The following is a 23,550-nucleotide window of genomic DNA, read 5'->3' as shown; positions in this document are numbered from 1 at the left end:
GGCATGGCACAGCCCTCGCAGACACCCACGCCTGTCGGCACAGCACGGCCTACATGCTGCGTACCACCTTGCTCTCCTTTTGCTCTGGCACTTGCTGGGCTGGCTGTCCAGGAGTAGGATTCTCTACACCCCTGGAGTAGGATTTGCCTGAGTGCCAGCTGCTTTGGTTTTCTCAGGCCTAGTTAAATACAATAGCTTTTTTTTTACCAGTAGATAACTATCCACATGCACCTGGCTGGGATTTAGGTGTGTAACAGCAATAAGTTAAAGGAAAGTCACATGGCATGCACTAAATGGGAATGCCGTTTCTGCAAGCCAAAAAACTTGTGCAATTCGTGCAGCCTTGGCCAGTGGCCACAGCCAGCAGCTTCTAGCTGGCTCCTGTGCGCTCCTGGAGGAATGGTGTGAGATGATGAAAGAACAGGTTTTCTTTAGGCAAAGGGAGCAGTAGGAGTCGCCTCTCCTAAATGAGCTTATGGGGCTAACTTATGCTCAGAAATCTTTTTCACTTTCCCCTCCATTTTTTTCCATTCATTTGTGTACTCCCAGCATTTATTGAATGTTGAAATCAAGTTGTCCTGGCTTAGTCATAAGGATGTTCTTGGCTGTGATGCTGAGAGCTGTGTTGGGATGGGTCACTGGGATATGAGCCGGCCACCAGGGAAAGGTACTAGAAGAAGTTCTTTGTGCTTTTTCTATGCTTTCACAGTGGAGAGTGATGGAAGGCAGGTGGGAATGTTATGTCTGGAAGCTATTTAGATTAGAGCATGTGCTAGGAATGGTGATATACGGCACAGCTGGGAGATAAGGGTAGAGCTGAATGAAGTAATTAGCAGGAGACGAGAGAGGTATCAGAGTCCTCAGAGCTGAGCTCTATCTGGAGGAGCTGAGAGGCTGCAGGTGAGCAGCAGGCTTGGGGAATTTCTGGCTGGTGCTTCAGCTTGCTGTCACTCACGGGTAAGACCTGTGGCATGGGTAAGGCCAGTACTGCTTTAGTACAAATAACGAGCAGTTTCCATGACATGTGGTGTAGGAGAGTATGTTCCTTCAGGTCCTCATAAACTGTGCACCAAGCAGCTGCTGGGCTCTCTGAGCCCACGGCTCGTCTTGCTCCTTACTGCTGTCTGCCATCGGGGTCCCCAGGCTCTGGGGCAGTGGAGAGCTTGGGGCAGCAGTTCTGCAGGGGTGGCACTGAGAAGGAGCTGTTGTTCCAGGGATGGCCTGGGCATCAGAAATCTCTTCTTATGAGACCTGCTGGAGTGGTATCGGTACAGATAGATCTTCCCAGCAGCTTTTGTGAAAGGCAGAGCTGCTTGTAGCTAGTGATCTGCCACTGGGCGATTGTGTGCATCACTTTCCAGCACAATGCTGAGCTCCTGGACAGCTGGGCAGCGTGGCACGGGGCTGGCCCTGTGGCCACACAGGCATGAAGGACCCAGAAGTAGGAGCAGAGTCCTCAAATCTCTCATGTCAGGGGTCCTTGTCTTCACTTGGGACATGCAGGACCCCAGGGCCCCCTTTGGCCCTGCTGCCACACTGCAGTGTTCTTAACAAGTGCTATCGATTGTTCACAGAGCTAGAATTCTGCTTTCAAAAGAAATGAACATTTCTAAAGGTATTGACAGCTTTGTCCCGCGGTGTGATTGGGTTACTGCTGGAATATTGGTTTTGTGCCAATTCCTCACTTGCTTTTATAGAATTATAGAATCATAGGATGGCTTGGGTTGTAGTGACCTTAAAGATCATGCAATTCCAACCCCTTGCCATAGGCAGGGTTACCCCCCACCAGCTCAGGCTGCTCAGAGCCCCGTGTAACCTGGCCTTGAGTGCCTCCAGACACGGGGCATCCCCAGCCTTCTGGGCAGCCTGCTCCAGCATTGCACCACCCTCTGCATAAAATATTTCTTCCTACCATCTAACCTAAATCTACCCTTTCAGTTTAAAGCCATTCCCCCTTGTCCTGTCACTATTGAACCCTTTCAGCCCTGTGCTGCACAGCCAGCTGGCTGTGGTCATGGTGGTGCTCAGGCACTCACATTTGCTATGAAATCTGGGGTAAAATGTTTAAAAACTTTGGGTGTGGTTGCATGACTGCAAGGGGAATGGCACAACCCTTGCCTGGCAGCAGTGGCAGTGTGTGCTGGTGGTGCTGTGCTGGGGTGAAGCTCCAGAGGAGCTTCCCACAGGATTCTGCTGTTTCTTCCCAGTGTCGGCATCCCCCGACACGGCTCCAGCACATGCAGAGTGTGCAGGGCCATGTGGATCCCCAGATGGCAAGCTTTCACTTGAGTGAGTAAACCCATCATGCAGGGCAAGTCACGGAGATCATTAACAGTGACCCAAATTTGTATAAATACCGTGGGTCTTCAAGTCTTATAAGTGCATTCAGTCTTACAGGGCGTTGTGCTGCTGGGTATTTCTTTAATAAGCAGAAGCAAAAAATAATAACAATTCAGCAACTCAGCTGCGGCCCATGGATGGCTCCTGTGGGATGGCAGCGCCGCTGAGAGCCGAGGCACGCGGCAGGGAGCGCCAGGAGCAGTGGCAGTACCTGCTTTAGTATTGATTGGCTCTGTATGAGCGAGCAAGGCCTGAGAGGTGCTCAGAGGAACATCTGACAGCTTCAGCTAGCCCCGAGCAGTGTGGGCAGGCCGATGGCAGGAGAATCTGCGAGGAATTGAGCTGACGTGTGTCGCCTGGGGAGCAGAAGTTAATGCCTTTCCCAGATCAGAACTGGCCTTATTCATTATTCCTAAGCCAAAGGAGCTCAGCTGGGCTCCGATTGTATCAGCCAGGGGTTGGTGAGGGAACTGTTCTCACTATCATCCCTGGTGTAAATACCACTATAACATGTATTGATTCTTTTGAAATTGCAGCTGTCACCTTACACATCCGTAGCATTTATTACTCTTCCATGGAAAGATTTTCTGCCAGTTCTCCCCATTATCAACTTCATGTCATTAATATCTCCCCATAATGTCAAGCTGTAGAAAAATTCTGCAGAGGTCACTTGAAAACCTTCCTGTCGTGGAGAAATGGACCCAAGCCCACATTGAGCAAACTCTGCTCCTCGGGTGCAGAGTTTGCTGCTCTGTTTTGTCACCTATAGGACCAATACGACTGACCATCATTCACACAAACGTGTCCAGTTGCTGGGTGAAGATAGTTCTGTGTGCAAACCCATTGGGAGAGCTTAGTATTGCTAGGTGACCCTTTCAGTACTGTTCAGGAAAGCGGGGTCAATCCTGCAGGGAGACCCTATGGTGCTTGGAGGTGCGAGGAGCCACCACCCCACGTCTGTGGCTCAGCCCAGCCCTCCCTCCAGCCCCTTGGCTGTCCCTGCTGCCCACTGCCTCACCGCCCCGTTAACCCACCCACAGTGCAGAGGCTGGCAGTGTAAGAGTGATTCCTGAAACAAAAAGAACATTTCTTTCTCCAGCGTTATAATCTAGGAATTGCGGCTGGATCTTATTTCAGCCAAATGGGTTCACCCAGCTTGTCTGTTCCTTCCTGCACCATATTTGCAATCTAAAATCTATAAATAATTAATCAAACACACATAAAAAATCCATAGGACCATGAGGAGCTCTGCAAAATGCTTCCCTTGGTGCTGGCGGGGTGAGATCAGAGTCAGGCTGTTAAAGTGCCTCTCACTGGGCAACACCAAGCGTGGCAGCTGGCAGCAGGGTATTTTTAGAGCAACAAGTTATATGGGTTTAATAACGGGGTCCTGCTCTGTATGTGCCTCCACCCTGGGGGAGGAACCGCCCTGGCCATCCTGCAGGTCTGCTCCTCCCACCTCCCAGGTGCACGGCCGCCGCTCACGGCTTGGTTTCCAGCAGTGCCATTACTCTGGAGGATGCAAGCAGCTAAGTGCCGTGGTGTAATGGGGACGTGGAATTGCTCCTGCAGCCTGTGTGGATGCACTGGGGATGGGGATTAGTCGCTGTCAGCTGGGTCCCAGAAAGTACTTTATTAAATTGCCTCTAAGACTGAGAAGCGGGGTTAATTATTTAGGTGTCTTAATTTTCAATACATCTCTGTCTTTTGCCTGCAGTATCAGAAATCTAAAACTCCCATCCAAGGGACAGAAATAGAAGAAACCCTGTGCAGTATTGAAGTGCAATCACTGCCATGAGAAGGAGGAACGATTTACAACAATTTGTGATGCCTAGAGTATAAACGAATATTTATATAACAGGGGTAGGTTCTCCTGGGTGCACAGAGCCCTGCATTCACTCCAGCTGCTCTTCTCTCTGTTAGCCGAGTGTCAGCACACGGCCCTGCCGATGCCATCCGTTCTGTCAGGTGCCACCATGGCTGCGCAGCCACGCGCTCTGCATCCAACACGCACACATCAAGGCGCGCTCCCAGACGCAGCGCGTGCTGGGGATGCCGTGGTTGCCCTTTCCCCTCGAGTCTGTAGGAGCACTTTCACGGTGCATTGTATGGAGCAGGCCGTGGGAGCACCAAGTGGGAAGGTGACCTTGCTGCAGCAAATCCTGGCACAGGTGCGTGCCGGGGCGCAGCCAGGCTCTGCTTCCTTCTGCAGCACAGCGGTGGTTGCCAGCACGGCTGATGCAGGCTGCACTGAACGCTGCCGTGGCACGGCCGGGCTGTCCCATGCAGCAGCTGTGCTGCTCCTCTGCAGCACTGCACGCTCAGCTGCTGTGCTCACCTACTTCTCCAGTAGGCAGCCATAGTCCGAGGCTCGTACATTTGAGAAGGAACGGTTCAGTATACATGTATCCTCTAGTGAAATGACAGGAATGATTTTCTATTGTAATTTTGTTTAATAAATAATCACAGCAATGGAAGAATTTGCTTGACTCAGTCTGCTGGCATGAATTAAAACATTCAATTACAACTGTGGGGGAAGTTTAAATATTTACTTATTCTTTAGGGGAATATAAATTAACACTAAGGACCTCCATAAACCTTATTCAAAACATTGACAGAAACTTGAATGCAGACCTTAATTAATGTAGGAGAAAAGGAGCTCAAGGCCCAAGAGACACTGGGCACGGCAGAGCTGCAGAAGCCGTGCTCGCTTCCAGCCTTGTGCAGACACAGCCCGTTGTAAATAAATCAGGCTTTGGGAAAGCATGCCTGGGGATAGCTAAAGCCTCCTGCACCTGGCGGGTTCTGTGAGGGCCCCTGAGGTGTGGGCCCTGGCTGTGGCTGTGTGGATCTGACCCTGCGGGTGTGTAATGCCTGCCAGTGCCGACGCAGGTGATGCTGCAGCTGTCTGCGGTGCTTGCCGTGCTCAGTGTAGTGCTGCACGGTGCAGTGCATGATGCAGGGCTGGACAGTGCAGTGCTGTGCTGGGCACGATGGAGCCTGCAGCTGGGACAGGTGCTTGGGATGGGGCGAGCACTCCATGTAGGTGCTTGTGCTCTTCCCAGGAAGGAAATAGGGATGGAACTGTGCTTCTCCCACGTATTCATTGCTCTTCTGTAAATTACTAAATTAACCAGAGAAAGATTTGCTGAGAAAACAACACAAGCAGGAAGGCTTGATTCTCATCGAGAAGGAAATGGAAGGATGGTTTGCGGTGCACACACGCCATGGAAAGTCATTTGTTAAGGTCTGGAGGAGCACTGTTACCAGAGCAGCTGCCTGCTGTGCTTCCCTCCCCAGTGTGCGTTCCCTGGGCAGAGCAGGGAGCTCTGCATGCAGCAGCTGGGAGGAATCTGGTGAGGGATGCACCATGCAGCAGTAGAAAAGGTTGCCCCAGTTGGCCCTGATTTTGCTTTGATCTGATGCTGAAGTCCCCCTTTGATGCAGATTTATTTTCTTGAATCATATTAATACATGAAAATCACCTTCTCTCTAAAGATTATCTTGTGCTGCAGACACCCAGAGCTCCAAAAATGAGGCACCGCACCTGCAGGGCAGGTGAACCTCCCTTGGAAAGGGCTGGAAATTGGGGCTTTCCCCCAGGGAAAGAAGCTGTAAGGATAAAAGCAGGCACGTGTACTTCATTGACCTATTTTTTCAAGCCTTTACTGGCTGTGCAACAGCTTGAGTGCACAAGAAAACCTGTCTTTTGTCACATGTACACGAAAGGCCTATTTAAACTGACTGAAACCTGCAAGCAAAACAAAGTAAGTAGCAAAACTTATAGAGGAGCTTGGAATCAGGAAGGCACTCAGCTTCCATGGATCTCTGCAGGCTCATTGAGAGCTACAGGAGGTGGCTGTGTGCTAATCATTCACAGCTAAACTCAATTTGCTGAGTAGTGAGCAGCTGTTACTGATAAGGCCAAGATATAGAGCTTCTTCCTTTTAATGTAGAGGGGTAGCCTTGGTTGGACTTTTGGAGGGTGCTGATGCTGAGATGGAGGAGTTGTAGTGGTGTTTTTTGAACATTCTAGAAGAGAAACAAAGCTCTGTGTCAGCGTGGTGATGGAAAGCTGAGCTCTGCTGGTTTGTGCTCTGGTCCTGGCTCCGTGGCTGGGTGAATGTGGCTTTGGGGTGATGAGCCTGGTGTGCTTCATTGGTCAGAGTTCCGTTCTGTCTGATGGAAACCCTCTTTGATGAGAGGCATCAAGTTAGTACCTTAGCTGTGGGGGAAGACTTCTTGCTCCTTAAAGGCTGTAGGCTTGGGGGTTGCCTAGTGGGAAGCTTCTGACTGGGTTTGTTCCTGAGAGCCTCCCCAGCCAGTGGGACCCAGAAGGGGCTCCTGCCTGGTGGGAGCTGCTGGGGGGTGGCTTTTTGGTGGGGCCCCCTGGACCCCCAGACCCTGAGATGTCTTCTGGCTGTGGAGGGGCACACACCAGCTTGGGCTGTACTGTCTGCGTAAGGATGCTGTTAAAGCTGAGTGTCTAAAACAAGCTGACCAAAACAATGAGAACTTGTTTCTGAGATAATGGAATGAAATGTTATAATTAAACACAGAGTGTTGGCATGACAAAAACTTTTATACTGCTTTCCTGTTTTAATTAAATTGTGTTCTGTGCACCAGGCAACATCTCTGGGATGGAAGTGGTTGCTAACAGAATGTTCCCAGTTCTCCGGGGAATAGAGCTGTTTTATAATGGAAACACATTAGGAAAGCTCTGCAAATTCCTTGGATAGCAGGTGCTTGGTAGTAGCTGCCACGTCTGCTCCAGCCGCTGCCCTCACACAGCAGTGCATCCCCATTGGGGTGCTTTACCCTGGTATTGCCGTGCTCCTGAAGTGGGGCTGAGGCAAACCTCATGGGAGAGCTGGGGGAAGGGGACAGGCACTTTCTCTTGCTAATGTTCTGCCGGCCAAAAGAAAGAAGTAGTACTGAAATTTTCGACATGCTACATCAAGGAAAACCATCAGTCATTAGGGGAACCGCAGCCTGCAAGTGTGAACATTCCTGTAGTGTTCAGGAAAGAAGAGAGTTACATATGGAACTGAGATGCAAACGAGGGCAGCTGAGCTGTGCCTGGTGATCATCCACGTTCAGTGTAATCAGCATTCACTAGGGCTTGCAAGTTTTTGCAGGTTGGCATGCCAAAAAATCCCTGATTTTTTGAACTTTAGGTAGGTGTTTTCCTTCACCTGTGGTTTTTTTTTGGATAGATGCTATCCAAAAAGCAGTGTACTCCTGTAGTTTGGGCAATGTGTTCATTTTCTGAATCCTGAAGGGTATGAATGAAGCGTAGCAGCAAGCTGCAAGGCTTGCGTGCAGTGAAATAGTCTCCTGGTAAAGAAAAAGTCAAGGGTGCTGTCTACAAAGACTGCTCCAAGTTCTATCTTCTGCAGCTCTAGACTATAACCTGAATTCAGTTGCCTCTACAAATTTCTGGTGGCTTTTGGTCAATACAGTGTTGTCTTTCTGATATCTATTCTTTTTTAAAGATTTTACTTGATGCTGGGGTTGATAAAGCCATCCTAGCTCCGTGCCTGCTGGGGGATCTGCACACCGCTGGGCTTCCTTCACTTGGGAGCCTGTCATAGAGCCCGGCCTGGGTTTGGGGAGGGGGTGGCAGCCGAGGGAGCTGGGGGGAATCCCTGTGGGCTGGGAGGTGGGGTCCCTGTGCAGGGAGCTGCTGTGCTGCTGGCCCCTGCCCAAGCACTGGGGCTTGGAATCACACAAGGCATGCAGCTGGGTGTGTGCTGTGTTCTCATCGCCATTTGGACCCTAGGGTGGGGAGAGCTTAAAGGGTTTGCATTAACTACAGTCCGACCAGAGTAGTGCACTGAGTCCCTTTTTCCTGCTGCTTCTCCCGTTGCTGTGCAGAAAGACAGAGATGGCAAAAAAAAAAAGTCTTGGTTCATAATTTGCAATGAGAGAACGATGTTGTATTGATCTGAGCATTTGGATCAGTCTAAACAACCAATATGTTCATTGCATTGCTTCCAGACCACTTCCAAACCACACTTGCTATTAAATATGAAGTGTGCATCTCCAGTACTGGTTCTGCTATTAAATTGTGCTTATAGATATTAATAACAAAGGGCCTAAGGCTTGTATTTATGCAGGCAGGGAAAGAGCACCAGTTAATGGCAAATGGGATGAAGAATATATTTTTATGGCACACTTAAGGCATATTCATTTTTAATACTAGTAGACTGTTTAAAATGGAAGTTCTGTGAATTCCTACTTTCCGACCCATAGGTATTCTCTTCTTTTCTCCTTTACCCTGTGGATTGCAGGTGTTGGCTTCTGTCCCAGGTTGCAGCAGGGCAAAGGCCCGGGCTCTGGCTGCAGGGGCTGGGGGCCAGCCCAGCCGGTGGATGCAGGAAAAGAGCCTGCAGCTCTGGTGCTCCTGCTCCAGATGAGCAGCACAATGAGTTTGCCTCGCTTGAATTATTCAAAACAGAGCAAGAACATCAGCTCCCGCAGGCTGCGTCTGAATGGCTGTGGCAAGGAGAGAGCTGCTATGCAAAATGCCGAGTACAGAAGGTTCTTGTGGGTTCATAGGAGTTGGGTGGATTTGTGGGCTGGGCCGAGGGTGCTGCTTTGGTGTCCCTCAGTGAGGGCAGGTGACACGCTCACAAAGGTTCAATTTTATTTGGTGCAAAATAAGCAGGTTTGTTACATTGCCTATGCGAGAACGGCCAAATTTTGTGTGAAGTTGTAAAAGAAACCTGTTACAATTTTGGAGAAAAAAATAACACAAGACGGGAAACACTGTAAAGTGTTACATCTTCAGAGCAGTGTTTATTTTTGTGTTTAGAATAACAATTTTCCTACACTAATGCCCATACTTGGTAAGACCTGCTTGTGTTTCCACCAGCTGTGGAGTGTCTCAAACAGCAGCTGGTTTCTACTGAGGAAAATCAAGTGCAAGAAAGAGTCTGTGTGCAAAAACTGGGCTAAGGTCACTGCTGGAGCTGGGTAACATGAAGCAGTTTAAAATCACGGAGTTAATCCTGCAAATGCCTGGGTGAATTAAAGCTGGTGCTGGAATTCTTTGTGTTGGTGCAGATGGACAAGAAGTGCCCGGATCCCCTCTAGGTGTTGAGTCAGGTTGATGTCTTGGGTCTCCTGGCAGCTGGCTGGGTCTAGAGGGATACAAAGCATCCATAAAACCTCAGTGTCCATCTGGTCCTAAACCAAGAGGCCAAGAGAAGCTGCCCAGCTCGCTGGCTGCCTGTTGTCACAGCTGATGTGGGTTAGCTGCTCTGTTTCTCCTGTGCTCTCCTCCCACTGGCGCTCCCCACAACATAACCCCATCTGATGTGTTCTGATGTGTTTTACTACAAACGTGTTTGACTTCAGGTATGATGTTAGCAAGCGGTTGGATATAGCTGCGTGTGTGAATGTCAAGCTGAATTTCTACCAATTTTTCACTGTTTATGAAGTTCCTGGGGATCTTGTGACACTAAAGCTGTCAGCAATCAAGAAAATCAGATTTATAGGTAAAAGCAAAATTGCTTTTTGTTTTTCAGTCTTCAGACTAACTAATCTTACTTTGTCCTCGAGCAGTTTTCCTGAGATGGAGGTGGGAAGCCCCCCGGCCGACCAGTGAAGCTGTAACAGCCATAGCAGGCTTACGGGCACATCTCCTGTGTGGCAGCTGGTGCTCGGCTGTGTGCAGCCATCTCAGCTGTGCCCGGTGCATGGCTGCAGGCAGCTCTGTGGGCCTGGCTCACCTGGCAGAGTCTGAGAGCACCAGGAGCCTCCCCAGGCCCAGGGTGAGCGGCACGTCTGCTTCCCCCAGTCTGCAAGGCATGGCTGTGATCTGCTCTTTCCAGAGCTGTGCTGGTGCTGCTGCTGTCCCCCGGCTGCTTTCCTTTTTGCAGTGGTGGGAACCGCAGCTCCAGCAGGAGGAGCAGTGCCCGCAGACCTGCCGATCCTTCTTCTCCCTTCGGTACTGCTCTTTCCGTGCTGAACACAATGCTTTGCTCAGTGCCTGGCTGAGGGTGGCTTCGGGATGAAACTCTGGGATCTAGTGCTGGTGGGAGTAGTGAAAAAGGAAGCTTTTGTACAAACTGCATGGAAAAAATCAGCCTATGGCATCTTCTATACCTGTTTCGTATCCCTTGGCATTTGTTAGGGAGAGATGCAAGCCCAGGACAGCTCTGGCAGAAGCAAAGCCCTGTGCTGATGCTCATTGATTGCCGGGGAGTGCAGCTCGTGGAGGCTTGGCGAGACACAGCCCTGCCTGGGAATGAGCAGAAAAGTGACACTCCAAGTAAATCAATACTGAAGCAAGAAACTTTCTGAACTCTCTGGAAAAGCAGCTTGACATCTGTAACATGGATCTGTGATCATCCTTCATTTTGTTAAATCAGGAGTCGGTATGGCAAAGCGCAAATGCCAAGTGAGGACAGAGTCGGGGCACCCTGGCTTCCAGGCTCTGATAGGGATGAAGCACTCTCCATTTCACTTAGCTTTAGTGTATGACTAATCTTTTTTCTTTTAATGGTGCTTTAAAACATTGTGTTGAAAATGTACTCTTTGGAGTTACTGTATGGTTTCTGGTGTTTCTTATTTAGGACACAATAAGTACTGGAACAGATAAATAGAGGAAGGGAGAGCTCTGGTATTTATAGCATTATTTGCTGCCTTCTCTCTGGGGTGAAAATTGCATTTCCATTTCCTCTAGTACTGAAGGAATATTCTTTCTTTTACCTTAACCCTTTCCTACTGAAGATGTGAGCCTCAAGCACACAAAGCTTTTACTGGCTTGAGCTTCAAACCCAGTATTTCCAGTATGTTCCTGCTGAGCGGTGCCCGACCGATGCTGCTTCCTCCTGGCAGCGTTGTGTGGTTGTGGGGCTGCACTTACCAGGGTGTGAGTGTCTGCACTGTTGTACCACCTGTGTAGTGCATGGTGACACCTGAACACCTGTATTGCGTCTCCCGATGGATGCTGCTGTCACCTGGCTCCTCCTGGCTGAGTAACAGTCTAGCACCTCTTAAAATGAAGCGTTCCCTTCTGCCTTCCTGCTTCATCTTCTGTTAAAGAAGAGTGATTGGCAGCTGTGTTTCACATGCCTTTGTGTGGACCGCAGCAAAAATGTGACTGGAGGAGCCCATCTGCAGCCTCACATCTATGTGAACCTTAGGGCCATTCTGCTTTCACTTCACCATGCTGTGCTGCGATTTATGGCCTCGTGGTGTTCTGCTGCCTCCCACGTGCAGCCCCTGCATCAGCCTGAGAAAGGCGAGCAGGCAGTGGAACATCAATGTGATCTGGGGGATGTCAATACCTGTCTGCGAGGAGGGCTCTGACTGCTTTGGAGCTGTCTTTGGGCATTAGTTATCCATTGCCAAGCTTTCCAGTGACCTTCCTCATTCCAACTTTCATTAAATATTAAAAGGCCTGGTGTGGTTCCCATATAATCCCTGCTCCGCTGGGGTGAACAGGAGCCTCTCCTCTGCTCTCAGGGTGTGTTTCAGCTCACACAAAACAGCAGCTGCTTAGCGTAGGTGTGTGATGCCATGGGCACTGTTAATTGCCTACATGACTGCAGGCAGGGTCGTACCCCTCCTCTGTCCTCCTGTACCTGTGCTGTTCAGCGATGTGGATGGGATGCAGCCCATGGTGGTGGGTGGGCACAATGGCCGGTCTGTGCCGTTCCAATCCTGCTGGCAGAAACCAACGTGATCTGCAGCTGCTGTGCCTGGAGCTGGGGTCTGGGGGATGGTGATCTGCTGCAGCCATTGGGAGCTGTAACAGCAGCCCTGCTCCCTGCAGAGCCCATCTGCAGCGCCGTGTGGGAACCGGCCCTCATTTAGTAATACTCTGTGCCTGGTAGTAATGATAGAAACTGTGCTTGTGGTCTCAGGGTGGGTCTGATAATAAGTCATCTCCAGTTATTAAACCACTGAGATATGGCAGTAAGAGTGCATTCAGTTCTTTCCATTTATAAGCCCAATTACTAGACCACCTCAGCCCAAGCACAATGCTTGTTAAGTTTAAGTGAGGATACTCATTGCAGGATGAAATAAAAGCTGGATGGTGACAAAAACACCAGATCATGAGCAGGGCTGACCCAATGACTTGGCAGGATGAAAGACTGTGCATGCTTTGTGAAGGGCAGGGCAGGCATCGGCGCTGCTCGTCCTGGCTTGCCCTCCTCCCTGCATGGCTGTCTTCTCGGAGGGTGTTTGTGTATCTCTTTGTCCCTGACTTCAGAAGGGAACATTGCAGAATGGTCCAGATCCACTGTGCCCAAGACCTTCCCTAAGGTGCCAAGATGAGCACTGCAGATGTCAGGTTTTTTCATTCCTTTGTCATTTTTCCCATCATGGTTTGCCATCTGTCTAATTTTTGGAAAAGTGTGCTGTCTATCAACAGCAATACTTTAAGACTGCTTGGGTCAGGAAGCCAAGAAAAGAAAGAATTAAGAATGGAAGGAAGAACGTTTTAGTTATCCTGATTTTTAATTGAGTAATCAAGTTTGGTAGCAGAGATGGGTGGACACAGACCTGACCTGTAGGGGAAAATGTGAATTAGCAGCTATGAGAGAGACTGTAGAAATACTCAAAGTAAGAACAGTGAATGGAGTAGTGCAGGAAAATAAGACAGGATTGTTTGTAGCCTCATAAGAAGCCTTGCAAAGCAAAGTAATATGTAGGGAAGTACAATGAAGTACAGTGAGTGGGAGAGACGAAGGCACCGTAAATATCCACAGCTTCTCAGTGGCTCGGCAGCTGCTTCCATTAGTTTCTGTGTTATTAGTCCCAGCCCTTCTGTATTTGCTCACTCTCTCTTTCTCTCTCCCTGGTGTAATATGAACAAAAGCAATTGTTATTGCCTCTTTATGAGGGAGTCAAACTCTGCAAAGAGTAAACAATTTTTCCATCAGTGGTGTTTGCTGTTTGACACACACTACCAGTAAACAGCTATTCTGGTGATCTGCTGTGCTGTTTCCTGGGGTTGGTGCTTTCATATACTACTGGTTCCCAATATTGTGCTCAGGAGTAATGCTGCGTCCTCCTGCATCTCTGCCTGCTGCGACCAGTTCTGCTTGTTACAGTGATGCTTGACGCATCCTAGTGGGTATGCTCCTCAGGCTGCATGGTGGCAGAGCACGGTAACCTGACAGCCTTGTCCTGTGGCAAGGGCAGACCCAAAGCCATGTGCTGTTAGCAATTGTGTTCCTGCTCGCGTGGCTTGCTGCTGTGGTCGGCACTCTGCAGACAAGCTGCTAAACAAGGCAGCTGACCTCTAACAGCTTGCAACCAAAATCCAACACTTCTCTAGCTTTTCCTGACATCGTAAATATCACTGAGTATAAAATATGCACACAGGAATTAAGCACGATGGGAAGGTGCCTGCGTACTGCAGCAGTAATGTCAGGGAAATGTCAGCACCTCCGCGCTTTCCCTTCCCGAGCCACTTGCTTGCTGCCACCTCTCCTGGAATCCTGAGGGTGCCAACAGGCGCATGGCATGGTGGGACAAAAATAAACAATTTCCTTTGTGTTATGAGTGGTCAAGTGCCCTCCTCTATTCATTATGACCAGCGTACTTTAGACCGACGGCCGCATTGCTTGGTATCAGAGAAACAGCCGTGTGCAGACTGCAGGGGATAAGGCTGGATGGTGCTGCAATTCAGTGACACCCGCTGTGCTCCCCTCACTCAGAGCTAGGTGGGAGGTGCTGCCTCTGGGGCTGTGCAAAGCAAGGCCTCGTCTGCAGCTGTGAGCACCGTGCGGGGCTGCTCCTGGTGCTGGCTCTGCTTCTCCTCGGGGGCCACGGCTGGGACACGCTGCTTCCTGTACTGCAGCTTCTCCAAGGAAAACAGCACTGGTTTGTCCTCTGCTTGCAGCCTCGGTCTGGTGTGAGCTTTAACCGAGTGAACTGCTGAGTTCAAGAGAACCAGCAATGCGCAAAGCATTGCTCCGAAACGGCTAAACCTTCAGATACAGCACTGAACGTGCATCATGTTCAGCATCACGTGCAGAAATGTCTGTGGGTGCCTCCTAGGTCAGCATCTTAAATGAGCAAATAACGTGCACTAGTTCTGCCATGCAGAGGACTTTGGAGAGACTTTTTAATCACCATTTCTTGCTTTCTCAGCCTATAGACGGTGCCAAGGTGGGCTTTCTGATCATGTCTCTGAAGCCTTGAGGAGCAGGAAAACTTGTTTTCATCGGGGATGTTGGAGTGAAATAGGCAGCACACCTCTACCTGGAGGAACACCGAGGGAACAGCAGCTATCGCTGGCTGCCATCCACCTGCTCATCTCCTTCCTGCTCAGCCTGGTGTGCTGCAGCTCTTAGAGACAGGCTGCAGCTGGAAGCATGCCCTGAGCCGGGTCAGGATCCTGGGAACACAGTGCTCGAATCTGCCTGCATTTAGCACAGCCGGTTTGAAATGCACTTTGCTTCACTGAGAGAGCAGTAATTTGATGTAGCAATGACTCAAATTCAGTAAAAATAAATATTTAGATAGGCTTCTTACAAGTTGCAAACAAAGCAGGCATGGTGCCCTGCTCTCCAGCCTGTCACTGGCTATGATGGCAATACCGATATTGGTATATTTCGCTCTAATTCCTTTTCTCTTGGAATGACGTGTGACATCACTGCATTTTGTGATGGAAACAAACATTTCTGCTCCTCAAGGCTTGAGAGAGAAGCTCAGAACGCTCACCTGGGTGCACGCCGTGGAGCAGGGCTGTCCCCTCCAGCCAGCATCACCTTCGTGCTGTGCTGAAGCCCCCAGCACGCCCCGTCCCCAGAGTGCTGTTCCACGAGCTGGCAATGACAAATGCATGCAATTATATCAACAGAACAAATTATTTTCTTTTATGCTAATTTTGGCCCGGCACCTGTGCTAACTAGCATTGCGTTTAATTGCAGGAAGATGGATAGCGGCGGGTTACACCGAGTACACCTCTTTCACTTCCGTGCTCCTCTCTTATTATAACAGCTCACTCCTGTTTCCTTGGGGTGTGTGCCACATGTTAATCGGGAGTGTAGTGAAAGTTAAATTAGATTTAATTCATTTTTTAATTGGATTCTAAGGAAACGTAGAAATCATTGGGGGGGAAAGTGCAATACAATTGCAATTTTTTTTTTCATTAATACTTTTCTTCGGTATCACTTTACACCTGCTATCGTTACGTTCAGTGGAAGGTTAATTACCCCTAACATCTACATAACAAAAGCCTCTGCAACCCGGTACGAATTTTCTAGGGCTGATGATTACGTTTTAAATAACTGTTTTGATATTGCAGTGTTTCCACCCATGCAAATATCTTCTGCTTTTCCTACGAGCTCTCGAGCAGATTGGAAGTGGCAGTGCAGAGTTTCCCTGCTCCTGTGTGCAGCCGGGGGCTGCTGGGGGCGGCTGCCCCGAGGGTGATGGTAGCAGGGCTGGGCTGGGCACCCCGCACCATGCAGGGCACTGGGCAGGGGCTCGCTGCCTCCGTGCTCCTGTTGCTTAAGGTTTACAAGTGCCACATATGGAAAAAGACAACACTTAACGTATGGTCTATATTTAGGGTTTTACTCCCCAGCCCATTCTACTATGTGTTTTAAAACTACTCTGTTGCTTTGGAGATCTTTTAGTTAGTTTTATTGTAATAGATTTTAATTAATTCTACCTTCTTCTAGGTGTATCCTCAGGAGCTAATCTTTCTTTGCATAGTGTATTATAAAATGAGCAGTTTACGATAATAAGCAGAATGAACAGTAACCGAGGGTCGTGTCACGACTGCTGAAAGCTCTTGCTGCACTGAGGGTGGAACAGCTGCTCCCCATGGGTTTGTGCTGGTGCTGTTTCCATCTGGAAGAGAAATGTGAGAGCAACCCTCTAACAACCTCCTGCACGGGGAGATGCTGGCACAGGGTTTGGGATGCATCTTGCTGGTGAGAAAGCTCCATTGGAAGGCAGGCACGGGGCTCTGGTTCTACAGCTCTCTTCCCATAGAAGTGATGAGGCTCTGTGACTGAATGCGGTTCTCCTATCTGCTGGGCTTTGAGCCTGTGGGCTGGGGGCTGCATCTACAGCAGCTGGGGCACTGGCTGGAGCCCATGAGTTGCCTTTGTTTTTCGGCGCTGTGCTTGGTTTGTGCTGTACTGAAATAACTTTGAAAATCATAATAAAAAAATAATCCATGTCTCATGGCGGTGCAACCTCACGTGCTACTCCTCCTCCTGAACAGCCCTACGGGCAGGATAAGCATTTATACCCTCGAACTTGGCTTGTGCTACACATTTCTGAACGTAAGTGTAGCAGCGAGATGGACGCACAGCCTTAGCTGGGCTTTTCTGCAAGCACAGCGGGTGCAGGGCTCAGCACGAGGCAAGAAGCCCTCCCAGGCTGACACCTGTGAGCAAAGCAGAAAGATTTAAAAAATAATCTAGGCATAAGTGTCTGCAATATTTCATAATACTACGTGGGCTCTCCTAACTAGGAGACCCCAAAAACAAAGTGCAGATGCCTACCTCTGAGGCAGCATGGACCTGGCAGCAGGGATGGAGCTCATGCGGGGCAGCAGCGTGTGCATGGAAAGGAGCAGCTGGGCAAGGGGAGCTCCGAGGAGGACAGAGAAAGGAACCTGTTTGCCACTGCTGAATTTAGACGTGCTTAGGGATTTCCCTCATTTATGTTTAGGTTTTCTATGACTGTTTGCTGTTAAATTTTTGAAAGGTTCTGACCAAGTTGCCATAGCAACTTCTGTATAGCAAACAACGCGCTCGCTGCCTGCACGATGCAAACTCCTTCCCGAGGAAACACGGGGATGCCAGCACTGTGCTCCCCACCTTGCTGCTTCACGCGCCCGCCGTGCCTGCTCGCTCTGCCTCACCCAGGGGTGCAGGAGCTGCTGAGATGGCCCTGGGGGCTGCAGGGTGAGGGGTCTGCTCCCTACCCCCCCACTTCTGGCTTTTGTTTCAATGTTCTGAAGGAAGTCCACTTCGGCTCTTTATTCCAATGCAAAGAAAACTGATGAATGTTCATTTTGAATTTTTCTCAGCTTCAGAAGGAAAGTGTTAATTTCATTTTAAAATGTGCTGTTTGTGGAGGTCTCGAAGATTTTTACGCGATCCTTAGAAATATTTCTTCCCTCATTTTTTTCAAATCACCACGTCCATACGCGGTATGGGTGTGCCAAAAGCATCTGCCCAAAACGCTATTTTGGATGAGTTGGTCTAGAACTTAATAAGAACACAGCAAACAGCTAAATGCAGTTGGTGGATCATTTGCTTTACTTTTATTCCCCATCAATCAAACCCACCAAAGCATCCTGGGTATTGGGAGTATGGCATGCTCAACTGTAAAAGCATGTCTGCTCTTATAACACAGCTACTAATCCAAATGGAGAGCTCCAGCGCAGCTGCAGCCATCACTGGCCCTTCCTCAGGTGTTAACAAACCATTGCATTGCTTTTTAATCACCATTGTGTGCATGGAAGCGATGCTGTGCCCTGCCGCTTAGCAGTTGCAGTCTTGAGCTCTGGTCTGTGTGTGTGGTGACCTCGTGTGCAGCCAGAGCTGACCTCAGGGCCCCATCAGCACAGAGGCTGCAATTCACTCTTGTGGCTGATGGCCTGTTCGTATCCTCAGGTCTCCTCCGTGTTAACTCGCTGCAGCAGCACAGGGACGTGGCCCTGCCCCACTTCTCAGGCAATTGGACTTAGAGCTCATTGGTATTCCTAGTGAAGGCGCTGGGAAATCTTCCATTCATCATGAGTTGTGCTGTTAATGAAATATCCATTTCCCAAATCAACTGCTCAAATTTCCCATCACTTGAATGATTCGATGTAGCTTTGGAAGTATTGCTGCTGAGTGCTAAAAGCACTGAGCGCTAATGCACAGAGGAAGGGCTCTGAGCCCCAAAGATGAGTTTTCTTGCTAAAGCAAAGCATGTGCTGGCCAGAAGAGTTCTCCTGCAGCTCTGTTGTTGCTAATGGGCATTCTGCATTTCCTTTCCCAGTTTGCAGTGCTCCATTCCATACTCAAAGGGACGTGGTCAGTGGACACGGTGGGGGTAGGTTGGGTTGGACTTGGTTATCTTAGAGTCTTTTCCAGCTGAAATGATTCTATGATTTATGAAAAGCAGTGCCCAAGGGGAAGGGAGCCAGGGGGGCTGTGCCGTGCTGGCGGGGCTGCCTCCCAGGGCAGAGCTGCTTGTCCCAGCCCTTCCTGAGGAGGCAGCTCTGGTTGAGGCAGGAGCCCTGGAGGAAGCTGAGCTTCAGTTTGCGCTGCAGTGGGAAGGGCTCCTTTCCACCCCATTGCCTGAATTCTTCCAGCCCAGGGCTACATATCCCTGCCCTTTCCCTTCTGCTGTCATTAATCTTCCTCCCTCTGCTTGTTTGTATTCTCTGTGTTCCTCTCTGCCTGCTATCTTCTGTCTTACCAAAGCCAAAGCCTCTTAGCTAGCAGTAAGTAGCATTTAACCACTCGAACAGTGTGGGCTCACTTCATTGACCCCACAAAGCCATTCTATTGGCAGTGTGCTCACTGAACTCCAGGAAATAATATGTTATCATTTTGAGTTAGTGCTAAAATGCTGCACTCTCTGGATTTTGTTTAAAACGTGAGGTTTTAAGCCAGCATTCATCCTCGCTGGTGGCAGCATCCTTGTTTGCTCGGCGGACAGCTCAGCGATGCTGAAGGACGCGGTGATGCGGAGCCACGGTGGGAGCAGTGCTGGGCCGGGGATGCTGTGGAAGCCAGAGCTGAGGAGGGGTCTGTACGGGCCATGCTGGTGCACCGTGAGAGTGAGGAGGGAGCGTGAAGCCTGGCAAAGCTCGCCGGGCGAGCTGCCGAGAGCGATATTGGCTGAGTGCATTCACCTTGAGGGCGCCGGGCAAAGCGGATGGATGCTGCAGGGAGGGCTGCTAAGGGCTGGGGGCAGCAAGGGCAGAGCACTGCAGGTGAGGGGTACGTAAGGAAGAAGAGCAGAGGAACCGCTGTGCAGTATGGATCCGTCATGGCTCCGAGCAGTGCAAATATTTCTAAGGATATTAAAAAAAAGACATTATGGCGCTAAGAAGGGGAAAAAGATATTTTTTCTGTGAGGTCATATTCTCAAAATTAATAATTTACTGTCTGTGATTTACGCTGATAATTTCAATTTCAGTCTTTCTGATTACGAGACCGCAGCAGATTGTCATGAGCGCGGTGCCGGAGGCGGTGCTGTGTCTCTTCCAGAAGACAAAGTCCTGGCCCATGCGGTTTGTGATTCCAGTTTCAAATTCCATTATTCACCTCCGCCTCTGTTCTGTTGCACCGTACTTGTGATACGTGCTGGTTATGCGTCTTGTGTGCCAGGAAGGTGTTTCAGTTTGTTATCTTTATGAATGACCGCGTTATTTGTTCGGAATACACCAAATGCCAGCAAGCACCCCTGCAAGCACAAAGCAAAACCTCGAGCAAACAATGTGACACTAATCTGTTGTTTGTGCTAAAATACTGAAAGGAAATGACTGCTTGGCTGTCACCAGCTCATAAAGGAAAGAAAGAAAAATGCCACCAAAGAGGAATAAGCTCCAAAAGAAAGTTCCATTATCAGTTTGTTTCATGCCTTGTAGCTCCAGCTGCAAACAATCCCTTTCATAGAGACGCCCTGAAGATAAATGGCAGCGAGGTGCTGGCGGTGCCGGCGAGATAAAGCCGCGGGTCCCCTGCTCCGGGGGAGGGGAGAGCTCGGCTTTATTTTCTTACATCTCATCACCATCGTGGGGGAGAGAATGAATATGGATCGTCTGTTATCTTGTCTTTTTTGAGCCAAACATCTTAAAATACATTTTCTCTGAAATAACCTCAGGGATTTTAAGACCGGAATAAATTATTAGAGCAATTTGAGATTGGAGGCCATGTATTTGCTTTAAACATGGGAAGCACTGTTCCTGGTGTACGAGACTTGGCAGTTTGCTTACAAACCAAGGCTAAATAGCCAAAGAAGTAAAACCCATAGTGACGCAGGCTGCTCCTGTCAGAGCAGGTACGTGCTGCAACCTGAAGGGCATGTGGCAATGAGAGCATTTAGTGCCTCCTGGGGTCTCGAGCTGCAGATAGTTACAGAGCCCTATGTCGAAGCCGCCCACTCTGAGTGCTGCCCTGCACCTCGCTGGTTGCTGCTGGGAGGCACTGGCCTGCAGCCCGCTTTGGTTTTGGCCGTGTTGGCTCCATCCCACACCGCCGTCACGGGAGGAACTGGTTCCTCAAATTGGGCGCTTTTTTAAAAGCATCAGAACCTAAATCTTGTCATATTCTCAGCGAAACTTTCACAGAGTAAATGTGGAGTCCTGGAGAGAAAAACCTTATTCCTGATTTCCACATAATGGAGCTGCAGCGTAGCAATGCTCTGTGCTGAGTAGTTTGGGAAGTAGAGCCCAAAATACAATGCAAGGCTTTCCTGGAGTGAATGTCAGTCTCCCACGCCCACAGCAAGAACAAGAGCTTGATTTCTGTCAGTATGAGTTCAGGTTTGCACAGGTCCCACCTGCGGACGTTTCTTGGTGCAGGAAATTGGCCTCGACAAGGACCCGTCACAGCATTCGGTGGTAAAAGCTGAAAAAGCACTTTTCTTTGTTCCTAACTTCAGAGTTGGCTTTGATTGCTAGGAAGTCAATTAGCACTTGGTTGCTGCGTGCAGGAGCGGAAAAACACTATCAGCTCTGGAGGGCCATGTGTGTTTGGGCCCTTGGAGGAAGGGGCAGGGCTGGGGCACAGCTGAAACCTGCTGGGCCTGGAGCTGTGGGGCTGCTCGGCCCCTGGTGCCGCAGCCGCTGCTCCCCCGGCCGGCAGTGACCGCCCGCCCAGCCCCCACGTGCACCCCAGCAGCAGCACGGCCCTCCCCAGCGGTGCAGGGCATTGGAAATCTTTGCTCCATCCCTCCAGACTGGTGTGGAAATTTGTCTCGAACTTGAAGGCTATCTGAAATCAATATCATCATCAACTTCACCCGCATTTACAAAGATAATATTTCCATAACGTTGTCTGACTTCAAACGGAAGAAGAAAAGCTTTGCAACAGAAAAAGCCATAAAAAGTATTGCAGCGAAGCAGCATTAAGTTTCAGAAAACTTTTCTCAGATCATTAATTGAACTTCGTTACAAGATTTAAATGAGATATTGAAAATCAAACGCTGCGGTCCAGTTTTAATTGCCTTCTCTCAGACACAGCATAATCTTAGAGCTGTAGTCCCTGTTTCGTATCTGTGAAGAAAGATTCGGCAGCCCCCTGGAGAACTGGTGTCATCTGCTCGCTGCTTTGGAGATTGACGTAACATTTAAAATCATCCTGCGTGCCGGTTTGTTCCTCGGCTCAGCTCGTTCATGCACCGTACTCGGGAGCAGCCGCTGCTGGGATGGCTGTGCCCGCCGGGTGCTGGGCTCGCTGCGTGCTGCCGGGAGCTTCTCAGCCATGGCACAGTGCTGGGCTCTGCCAGCAGCCTCCCGTGCTCCCAGGCCATGATTTCTTCCCATGAGCTTGGTGCTTATGTTTTTTCATGTTATCTGGGAGGCAGATAGCAATAACAAGTGCGTCCTGTAAATGCCGGTACTTTGTGGCACCCCGTGTCCTTGCACAAAGGAGCTGTCTGTCCCCCACTGCTCCCCCCGGGAGCTGCTCTGGGGCGAAGGCACCGCAGCCCGGACATCCCCAGCTGCGTCACAACACAGTGACGGATCCCAGCGCTGCAGCCACCAAACAGGTGAGGACAAAACTGTCCGTCTGTACCCAGGCAAAGCATGATTTGCATTAGGAGAATATCCAGAGAGAGCTTTTCCCTTCCTCTTTACTTCTGTTCCATTTCTTTTGGATGTTACCTACCACTTGCAAACTCAGAGTATTTCCATAATGATGACAGAGCTGCTCTAGGCTGACACCCATCGCCCGGAGCTGCCCTGGTGGGATGCCCAGGCACAAGGCCAGGCTCTGCTCCCTGACCCGATGGGAGCCAGCTGTCTTTCAGTGGGGAGACGCGTGGTTTGCCATTTCTCACTGTCTTCAAAGCAGTGTCCCAGGCAGGAGGACAGGCGTTTCCCAGCGCTGAGCTGCGGCCGCTCCCGGTGCATGGTGCTGCAGCCCAGCGAGGGCACACAGCGCGGGGCACGGGGCTCCCTGTGGTGCTGCAGCAGGGAAAGCATGAAACGCATTCCCTCTGTTGTTTTCCCAGTTTAAATTTTCATAGGCTGCTGAATATTTGATGAAAACAAACCAGACCTTACTGTGTTTCCTGTGCATATCAGTGAAGCGCTTGCTTTGGGGTCTTGAGGTTTCCTTTTAGTTGTACTTCTATTGTTTATTTGTAAATAAATGCACCTGCAGGATGCACTTAGTCCTCTTTCCTAACTGTTACAGAAGAAGCTCCAGGAGTGGGAGCATGTGGTTGGCGGCAGAGAAGGCTTAATGCGGCTCGGTAGAAGTGAATTTCTGATGCAGCAACAATCCAGTAATAGCCATAATGTCTCACTTAATGGACAAGTAAACAACTCTGCAGAAATTAAAATAATTCACTGTATTAATACTGCAGGTTGAGCGGTAAATAGGACACATATTCATGAAAAAGAGACCAATTTAAATCCAAAGGGTATTAACTCTGTCCTTTCAAGAATCTGTACAGCTACTTATCTTTTGTAGCTGACAGCATCGGTTCAGTGAAAGGGATTTCTGCTCCAGCACGGCAGCAACAGGCGCAATTACCATCTGCTTTGTATTCCCAGCAGAAGAAGCCGCGGCTTATTTTTTCCCCAGTCAGCTACGTGCCATGGCAGCATCCATCGCGGCACCGAGCGGCGTCACCTGGCTCTGGCAATGCCAGCGTGGCCCAGGCACCGCGGAGGCTCAGCCCTCTGCAAATCCGTTATCTCTGCGTGAATCACATCCATACTGAAATGGGAACTTCGGACCCAAACTTAAGCAGATACTTAAAGGCCCCGTCCGGATGAGAACAATAAACCGGCTAGCCACAAGTGGTGTGTGTTGGAGATGGCAGATGCACAGATGGCAGCAGAGGCAAAATATGTATGAATCTGACAGTTTGGAGAACTGTGATATTTACACCTGGAGAATGCGTAAAGAGAGTGCCTGTGATGGTGCATCCGCGCCCCTTACTGCTCGTCCTTTCTTTTCTTTTCTTTTCTTTTCTTTTCTTTTCTTTTCTTTTCTTTTCTTTTCTTTTCTTTTCTTTTCTTTTCTTTTCTTTTCTTTTCTTTTC

The 23,550-nt window shown here is 49.6% G+C and overlaps 1 long non-coding RNA gene across 1 annotated transcript in view; it reads left to right on the top strand.

Annotated features, from left to right (window-relative positions):
- LOC110405086 overlaps window positions 1–23,550 on the top strand; it is a 142,736-nt gene that overhangs the window by 77,740 nt on the left and 41,446 nt on the right. The gene's annotated exons all lie outside the window — the stretch shown is intronic.

Source organism: Numida meleagris, chromosome 11, assembly GCF_002078875.1.
Source record: "Numida meleagris isolate 19003 breed g44 Domestic line chromosome 11, NumMel1.0, whole genome shotgun sequence".
Taxonomy (NCBI): domain Eukaryota; kingdom Metazoa; phylum Chordata; class Aves; order Galliformes; family Numididae; genus Numida; species Numida meleagris.
The sequence above is the reverse complement of the archived record's forward strand: the minus strand, read 5'-3'. Positions and strand labels throughout refer to the sequence as shown.